The following is a 7,633-nucleotide window of genomic DNA, read 5'->3' on the forward strand; positions in this document are numbered from 1 at the left end:
TTTGATTTTTTAATAATTCCATGAAGAGCTTAAAAAATATTTTAAGCAAAAAATATTTTGGGTTTTGAAAAGAAAAAAAAAAATGTTATTGCTTTCAAATTTCGGCCTAGTTTTTGTCTGTGCAGATATGGTCGAACTCAGAGAAGGCGACACATTCAAGACTTCAGTTACGGTTTCTGCTTGGCTTGCATCGCTAACAAACCCAACGAAACCAGCAATTGCAGCAACAACAAAAGCAGCAGGCAGAGGAACAAGCAACTCTGACATTGACAATTCACAAGAACATGGCATCAGTCCGTCTATATCTGTATATCCTTCTACTAGCCCCCTCCCCTTTCCTCTCTCCCTCTCACTATGCTTGTATATGTATGTGATAATTAAATTTTCCAGTTTTACTTCCGCAGTGCACTTGGTCCTGCTCCTTTGGTGTGTGTCCTTTTTTTTTCGTTGGGGTCTTTCTCGTTTTTTTACGGATTGCTTGCGGTCGGACTTCAGTTGATTCGGCTGACTTTTGTCTGATGTCTGGCTATTGGACGGCGATTCCTCACTTGATTTGGCCCCAATGAACTCGATGAACTGGCCTGAAACCGAAAGTGCCAAAATGGTCATTGATGAACGTTTCCGTTATTGGTCGAGGAAATTGTATTTCCCATCTGAGCTCAATGCCATCTGCCATAGACGATGCTTAGCGCCCTGGTCAACCGATTGGATGGGCTTAGGGGCAGTCCTATAAACCATACAGACACAGTGGAGGCGGTCGACTCGTCAGGGGGGCCTAATGCGATTTGTCGCAAATGGTAAGGGGTTAAAAGGGTTGCCGCACTCACAGTCCGATGAAGTCCATGTTCGAGCTTTGTGGCTACTGTGGGTGACTGGAAAATCGAAGTAGTATTAGGTGGAAGTTGTTATCAATTCAGGGAAGTGGTTTTTATTGGGACATGCAGGAAAGTCGTGAAATATAGAAGACCTTATCGTTACGTTATACTACTGTTCACTATGTTCAATTAAAAACCTGTAAGAGAACATTAAATAAAATTAAGAGAATATTAAGTTCAAAAATATAAGCGATGCTATCAACTCTTTTACTAAACAAACATCTAGGAAAAAATAGGTAAGAACTTATTTAAATATTTTAAAATGAAATGAAAATTTTAATCTACAAAACAAGATACAACCATTTGTTTCAATTGAAGCCTTAGCTCAAGACAAAAAGATCTTGGTAAAAGAACATGTTTTAATTTGCTCAAAAATGGTCAACATGAATATTTCATCCGTGCTGTACTAAAAAAATTCCGAAGAGAATTCCTGCTTCTTCAAATCGCTTCAAAACTAAGTGACAATCCCTTTATAATCTCAAGATCAGCTTTAATATTGTTTAACCCCCTTCAACTGTTTGTTTTGCAGGGAAAATGTTTTATCCTCATGTCCTTGATGAAATTACCAAAACGTGTTAAAGCATCCTCCACTTCAGTTCATATTCCCCAAACTCTTCGCCTTCCTATTGGCGCCGAATTGTTTGCCAAGCAAAAAACAAAAAAATAAATAAAGGAGCGAGAAGCGAAACCGCCGAAAAAGATACGAAAAGAGCAGCGGACATTTTGTAAATATCTTTCATGTGTACTTTAGTGGTGAAAATAGAAGGAAAAGCGGCTAAAGAGAAGCCGCATAGCAACAGAAATTTCCCTCACACGTCAACATATTTATAGTTGTACGACTATGTATGTCAACATTTGCATCCTTATAGTTATATAAGAATATCCTTACGGACAGCGAATATTTTCAGCAAGTGGCGCCTCTTATTGGGGTTAGTTTTTCCATTGGATATTTACTCTTTCATAATTTTGGCATACGCCCCTGACATCAAGAACATTTTTTTTAATAATAGTTCATTCCCTACCTTAGCCGTTTTTATTATAATTTTTTTAGCCCTCTTTAGTTTTAATAACTAAGTAATTAGTATGCTTAGCTGGCATAGAGTTTAAGCATATATGAAGCTACTTATTTGAAAATAAAGTGTGATGGGTCTTGGATATATAAGTGTAGCCTAAAGGGCATTTTACTTTCGATACGAAAAGCAAGACATTTTTCTTACTTATGGCCAGTTGGATATTTAAGCGGATAGGGGCACGCTGACCCGCAGCTTTTGGCTCATTTCGAGACCCTGCCAGCATAAATAAAGTATGGTTAGTGGAAAAGTTCTAGAATCTTTTACTCTGTCCTTAAATTCTCAATTTGGCAAGCAACTGCTGGTAACACAGTCCATCGTTCGTTCAATCATTCATGCAGTCATTCAAACATTGACGCCAGCTGCTCGGCTTTCAAAAACCGTTGGGCGAAACAAATGTGTTTGTTTTTCATTTTCTGGTCCCTCTGACATTTTGCTGTGTATTTTTTGCTGCCAAATCTCTTTCTCACAGTAAGGCTTTTTTAAGTAGTTTTTAATAATGCGCCACACACGCGGAAAAGGACAAAAGGGATAAGCCAAGCGGCGAGCCAAAAGGACACAACCCATAGATGTGGGCAGGATCAACAAATTATGTTTTACAAAGGCGAAAAAAAAGTAAAAAATACTCAAGAAGCAACCCAAAACATCTGTTGCCATCGGAAGCATGATGATGATGAAAAATATCAAGCAGTTAAAGGGTAACGAGAAAAGTTAAACGTTAGGGAAAAAAGTAAAAAAAAAAAAAAAAAACAGAAAGTGGAGAAGCGCAAGCCAGCATAAATAAAGCTTAGATAATCATATATGTATGTTCCTGATCCTTGGCTCCTCATCTACTATTATTTCCTCCCACAAAACGCCGACCCAAGATAATCGTGGAGTGTTCTTTTCTTATCCCCACCTCAGCGCCCCTTAACAGAAATTGAATTTAAATGGTTGTCAGCAACAGAAATTAGATTTGCTTTCCAAGATATAAAAAAAAAGCTCGAAATAAATACAAAGCGAGAAAAAAAAGTGCAGGCCATTCCCAGGAAATTATGAAACCAAGTGGGGGGCACATAAAAAATACTTACAGTTGGGGGGTCATCAAGCTCTAATTAAAAGATGACACTCGAAGATCCCAGATGAAAATGATTCAAGGCATAGAAATAATTAGCTGACATCAGCAGAATTACAGATTGTACAGGTTGGGCTACTCAATTCTGAAATGAAGAAAAGAAATTTTTTCAAAATATAAAGAGAACAAACACTCTTTAAAAATAAGGTTTATCTTATTAATAATTGATACATTTAATTTATACAAAGAATGGAAAAAAACATAGTTCAAAATATATAAAGTGCTTCATTATTTAGAACTTTAAGCCATAGATATATATCCATGATCTAAGACTTTACCTTAAAAAATCTGTGTGGGCTTCCCAGGTCTTTAAATTCATTTATTTAAATATTCGGTTTATTTCCTGTTTCTCTTTCCCTTCCGCCAACCTTTTTGTCAAGCCTCTCGAAAAAGGAACCCAAAAAAAATGAAGTAAAATAAGAACGAAATAAATATAAAGGAAGCCAACCGCAACAAAGTAAAGTCTACTTTAAAACACTTTTCAGTGCATGAAACTGACAAAGAGACAGCAGGCGAGTTTTCGGGGAAAATCGGTGGTACGACCAGTGGCACTATCAAGACCCAAAGGAGGTGGGAAGTGGGGGGGCTTTGAAGAGGGACAGGGGCAACCACAACAACAGCAACAGCCCAGAGAAAGAGGAACAACAGGGAAGAACAATGATAATGATGATGGGCATGCTGAGGGCTGCTGATGAGTGAATAATGCGGCACACGTTGAGTGCCGGCTAACATATGAGCATCATATATTTTGACAAAAGCCGAGGCGAGGCAGAGCTTGCAGCAGTGCTGACATACTCTCAGTAACCCCAAAAAAATTATGTTAAAATAATTGGAAGGCCAGTAAAATTAAAGACAATTTTGAGACATTAAAAATACAAATAAATTAATTTCTTTTGTCTTTTGTGCTTGAAAATGAATTAATTTCCCTCAGTTGGTTTCAAAGTCGATAGGACAAGTTTACAATCGCTTACATCATCTTTTTCACTTTTTTAAAAATATTATTATTTTATATAAAGAAAAAGATTTTTTTTTAACAAACAAGAACCCATTATTTCGTTTTAAAGTCATGATAAAATTCAATTATTTGGCGAATAATAGCTAAAACGTCAGCTCCATTCTGCATCTGAATTGCATGTGTATGGGTTTGTGGTAGAGGACGTGGATCCAGGACAGCCCAAAAGTACTCAAATGTTCATGTGTCTTTGTCGCAGCTGGCGGCTGTCACAGCAAACAGTAAGTGAGACTGAGGGCCCCGCTACCTGGCTCTACATAAACATAAATAAATTTATAATAAGGGTTGCCGGGCTTATTAAATTTGTGCCCATGCATGCTCCTTGTCAAAACGATGGTCCGCATTCCGTGGTGTTTCATACTTTAACTTTATGCAAATATTATTATTATTATTTGTAATTTGTACTTTTTGCTTCACTTGTGTTAATTTTTTATTTTAATTTTAACGCCTCACTGGTGGCCCTGACACGATTGCAACATTCGTGTTCTGTTTGCACACGATATGGACACCAAACAGGACTCTGATAGAAAAGGCAGTAGGTGTATACTGTGGCACAGGTGCACGCACACAGACTTTTTTGGGGCAACTGCAGTGCGACACAAACGCAAATGAATTTTGCCACACAAATAAACAGAGATGTTGAGCAAATAAAAATACTTAATAAAATGTACATGTATGCAAATATTGAAAGCAGCAGTGCCATCAAGTTATGAATCGATTGAAGTTGATTTAAAATTGCAATAGCTATGAATGGCATTGAATGGGCAAATATGAAAGCGAAGAGCCATAAATTGCCCTGAAAAGTGTGCTTCATATTTTGTGCTAATAAAAATTTAAATTTCGCTTTGTAGTTGTGTAGGTTTATGAACTGTTGCGCTGATTTTAATGCTTCTTCTCCTTGGCACACATTTACAGACAAAGGCACCTCATCAGTCTGCCATTAGAGTTTCTTTTCTTCGTTAATGATTTCAGAAAGAGCTTTGCGTTTTTGCTTTCTTTGAATGCACAGAAAAAAGTTAAAAAAAAAGTTGAAATGTAAATACGAAAAAAAAAGAATTGTCGCATGCACGCAAGTATAATACAAAAACAATGTTCCTTTTATTAATAAATGAACATTGTGTTAGTGACAAAGTTTTATTAAAAAAAGAAAATTAGAACATTTTGATTAAAAAACATTTTAACAAAGGATTCATGTTTTATATAAAAAGAGAGATGGACGGGAAAGAACGTCATCGGTTACCAATTAATTTTTCCGCTGTGTGGCCTCGTTTTTTCCTTTTTATGGCTTAACCTGCGCAATGGCAAATGAAATGCAAATTAGTAGTTGGAGCTGGAAGCGGAAGAATGTACTTAACGCCGCGTCGCGCCGCGCCAGCGTCATAAACTCGAAATGAACTCATTAAAGGTGTGTGTGCTGAATCACTTTGAATAATTGAGTGCCAGTTCAAGTTGGAGTTCTCCGTTTGAAGCGGGTCAGCCACATCCCTGATGGATAGCCACAACTCTGGCCATCTCGGTTCGGCATTTTTCAATTGTCAAAGCCAGCATGCAGGAGCATCTGGATCGGAATCATCATCAGCAGCAGCAGAAGCAACAGCAACAGCAACAGCAGCCTCATCAACAATGTGCAATCCGCATGCCTTGAGGGCGACTTCCGACACACTTATTTCTTGCCGCCCCAGCCTGTTTGTGGGTGTGGCCCGTGTCCATGTGAATGGGTCGCCCACATATACACTTCCAATAGCACTTTCCATTGACACCAAAAAAAGAAAAAAAAAAAAAATGCAAGAAAGAAAAGCGAAATGTTAACATTTTCCTCCTCCACCCGCAGACTGTGCATGTGAGAGTTAACAGCAATTTGTAACGATAATTGTGTGTATTTTTCAGTGACAATAACGTTGAATGCTGATGAGTTTGCCAGAGACCAGCATGCGATGGTATGGTTTGGAATGGACGTTCCAAACGAGTCCACAGATGACAGCTAGATATGCAGGATAGTGCTGACCATTCATCTTGTTTCCAGGATAATCTGTTCTTGTTTTTTTTTTTAGATTATTTGGCCAGAGAGAAGTCAAATGTATCCTGCATTACTATTTCTTTTTTAGCCTTTCGCTTAATTAAAAAAAGTTTGAATTATGTTAAAAATAAATTACATTGTGTTCAATTACAACAATCTCAAGACTACAAAATATTTTTAGAACTCCCAAAGTGAAACGAAAACTTTGAAATATTATAAATAAATTTTATTTAATGCGAATAAAATGTGCATTTAAAGTATGCTAAGCTAAAAATTATAAAAATCTTTTATATGTTTCCCAATCAAAACATGCCTTTAAAACAATACACTTTAAAATTAGAATCTTATAAATTGTTTTGAAATTATGAGAAAACTTTCCTTTTACCCTCCTTAATTTGGTTCTCCTGTGTTGTTTAAAGTTATAGGTTACAGCCAGCTCTTTTGCAGGCGTCCAGAACCCCCTTTCACCTCCCTTTTCGCCCACCCCAAAGTCTCCGTAAGTGCTGGCCTAAACGGCAAACATTTTCAGTGCTGAGTGCTGCGCTTTTGGGCCAACGGGGCGGATGGTGAATGGTGGAAAAGTCGGAGCCAAGAGAAGCCAAGCGAATGCGGAGTCATTGTCAAGTGTGTCAAGTGTCGGGCAAACACCAATTTAAGGAAAAAAAAACAACAAAAAGGAACGAGGCGAGCAAAAAGTGGGCAACCTTTACCGAAACGAAAGAGGGAACATTTCTACCACGTCGACGGGCAATTAAATTCAATTTGTCATTCGGCCCAAGTTGACTTTACCCATAATTGATTTCATTTGATTTGCAGCACCCTTCCCTGAATCCCTCCGTATATTGTATTACCTCTAACTGCGTTCAATTGTTTCTGACAATTAATAAATGTTGTGCATAATTAATTTATGTGACGCTTCTGGGCAAACAAAAGGACATCGCCTATTGACATATGAGTCACAGAAGGTTTTCTATTCAGGCGAACGTGTGTGTGTGCGTGGTTGTTTGTATTTGCCTAATATGTTCAGTAATTTACCAACAGTAATTAAACTGAATTATTTAAATTATGCACCTGGGGAGAACAAAACGTGTGGCTCGCTAAAAAAAAATTACTAGAAATTAATAATAAATGAGCGTTATAAAGCAAATTGTTTGAAAAATGTGAAACTGATTGAATATTTTGAATATGTAAAGATCTAAAGAGATAGCAAACAGAATTTTTGCAATATACATACAAGCTTAAAGGTTGTTAAATGTTATTTTGAAAGGTTGGTTCATAAAGATTTTACTCAAACTTTTAATTAAGCTTAAACTTACATTTTCATTGGGCTCAGAAAACCAGGTTTACCTTCATTTATTTTCTAAGCCTTTCGGGCATTTTTAATAACAGCACCACAATCAGTGGAGAAAGCGTCACCACCTCGCAGACCCATACCACCGCAACTAAAATCCTAACAACTTTTTATGATGCTGAAACATGAGACGCATGTACGTAGTTTGTATTTAGTAAAAGGATTTCGCCATGCACACACATAAGCACACCGTT

Source organism: Drosophila elegans, unplaced genomic scaffold, assembly GCF_018152505.1.
Source record: "Drosophila elegans isolate 14027-0461.03 unplaced genomic scaffold, ASM1815250v1 contig_208, whole genome shotgun sequence".
In the NCBI taxonomy this organism is placed as follows: Eukaryota; Metazoa; Arthropoda; class Insecta; order Diptera; family Drosophilidae; genus Drosophila; species Drosophila elegans.